This window comes from Diachasma alloeum, unplaced genomic scaffold (genome assembly GCF_001412515.2).
Source record: "Diachasma alloeum isolate Michigan unplaced genomic scaffold, Dall2.0 Dall_scaffold_01945, whole genome shotgun sequence".
Lineage (NCBI taxonomy): Eukaryota > Metazoa > Arthropoda > Insecta > Hymenoptera > Braconidae > Diachasma > Diachasma alloeum.
In genome coordinates, this window is record NW_021681990.1 from 5,881 (window position 1) to 8,189 (window position 2,309).

Here is a 2,309-nt window from a genome sequence, read left to right on the forward strand (position 1 = left end):
AGCAAGAAGCTTTATCCCGACCATAGCTATGTCGGTAAGGGGGGGTTTCGTTTGTACTTCTACAGTTGCCCCGTCTCACAGTTGCCCAAGATTCAGGGAGACATGAGATGGCACAACTGCCTGGACATTCAGTTACCCAAAAGTATATTTGCCCAATAAGAACAGTTGCCCGGGAGACTTGCAGTCGGTCAAGTAATGTCGGCAAGGTAGAGTTCCCGTAGTTATTCGCGATCGGTCATAATTTTTATTGTCTTTTCACATCAAAAGATGGCAATATTCATTTTAAATTTTCATCGAACCGGGATTCTCAACTCATACGAGTGAGAATTTTCGCACACATTACATTGAATGCACAAATAGTCCTATCAGAGGCACTATGGAATGCGGTGAATGAAATTGAATGTTAAAAATACAATCCAATCTTATTAAACAATATTTTTTACATTTTATAGGAAGATGCTATTTGAAAATTGATTTTTTCTCCATTATTTACGCAGGGATATGCGTATAACTATAAAAAATACAATTGAATTATCATACAATCAAAATAAATAAATCAACTATTTCTTTGTTGATTACGACAATTAACAAAAGAGATTATCTCATCAATTTTAGTTTATATATATTTGTTTCTCATTTAATTGTATTATATACATGAACTTGTCCAGATCCTTAGATAGCTATCCTTCAGTGTCAGCTAGTGACTTACATGTCACCCCGTTACTACATCCTTTTTGTGAATCATATATGGACAGTTTTGTACAAATCCCTGCTGGATTAGATACTTGAAAACATCCACATCATGACTAAACGTCTCGTCAACAGTGCTATTGTTGCATACTTCTACTGAAAAAAAAAGGTAATAAATTATGGTAATTGTCAGAGAATGAGGTGAGCAGTTATATTTATATCGAAAATTAAAATCGAAATAACACCTTTTGTCGAGATCACTCCAGTACATTGTCTTTTCCCTTTTGGGTTCGACGCTGATGTTGAACGGTTGTGCCTCTCGGTATTCTTCGATGCACGTGAACGTTTCTTCTTTACTGAAATTTAAGAATAACATTAAAGTAGTGTTATTTCCCAGTTACGATTGGGCACACAAAATTGTGCATATAACTGCAAGCCCTTGTCGTGGTAGCCAGCTGCAATTTTTTACATCAAAACTTGCAACGAATTTTATTGAAAATAAATGCCGGTATGACAGATTCTATGACAAGAGCATAGATTCAAGTTTAAAAGATCAGCGACTTCTACTTATTTTGATATTATAATATTCTTTCATTGCAGATAAAAAGTTGCATCTATCAAGGTTCCAGTAAAATTAGATGAAGAACAACAAATTTAGATTAACACTTTTTTTTCGAAGCAAATTTAACAGCCCGGAATTATTCTAGTTACGACAATTACATCCAATAGTACATAATGACACCTAGTGTCATAATATATCGCCATGTGCCACACGATATTTTATGCAATTGTCAATTTGGTCCGTTAGATCGTGGTTTTCGGGCACAATCACATAAAATATTTTTCCTTTCAAGCATCAACTGCCATTTCAATTTCAACAATGTTGAAAAATCATTCCTAGTCATTTACCTCCATACTCTTCTTCATCGTTTTGTGCCAATCTTATTGATATATTATGAAACCCGCCGTCGGAATAAAGCTTCGATATTCAGGATTATGATAGGATAATTAGGTGTTGATGTGAGAAAACCTGGTACAATGTGATGCTTTTTTTATACATGATGAACCATAATGATATTAACTTTATTATATGAAAACAAGTGAATAGCGTATAATGATAAATTTCATCTTTTCATAAACTCTGACATAGTTTTCATCAGTGACCANTGAAAACAAGTGAATAGCGTATAATGATAAATTTCATCTCTTCATAAACTCTGACATAGTTTTCATCAGTGACCAGCACGTGTTCATTTTTGGATATTTTTTGGGCTCAATTGCAACCCGTTAAATTCGAACAATGACTGTTCATCAGAAGATGAATCGACTTCCATGTCTGAGTAGTCTTCATTGAGGGAACTTTGCGACAGATACTCCATATTATTACATTCAGCATCATATGCACTCGTCGATGGCAACTCTAACTCAGAAAATTCATCATTCCTTTTCTCATAATGAATTGTGGAACGTAATGAAGGGTCTGCTACTGCACATATTGAAATATTAGATAATTAGTAAACGATTAATCCCGTCGATGCAACTTCCTAGTAACGTATGAAGAGTATTGAATTGAACTTACTGTTCAGACGTGTTCTCTTCAATCGTGCGAAATTCAGTGG

General features: G+C 34.6%; 1 long non-coding RNA gene across 1 annotated transcript; it reads right to left on the reverse strand.

Moving 5' to 3' along the window:
• Window positions 1-757: 757 nt before the first annotated feature.
• Window positions 758-1,626, reverse strand: LOC107046770. Its single transcript, XR_001461605.1, has 3 exons — window positions 1,600-1,626; window positions 936-1,046; window positions 758-846 (listed from the first exon to the last, which is right to left on the reverse strand). It is a non-coding gene; the product is annotated as an uncharacterized LOC107046770 (long non-coding RNA).
• Window positions 1,627-2,309: the final 683 nt, after the last annotated feature.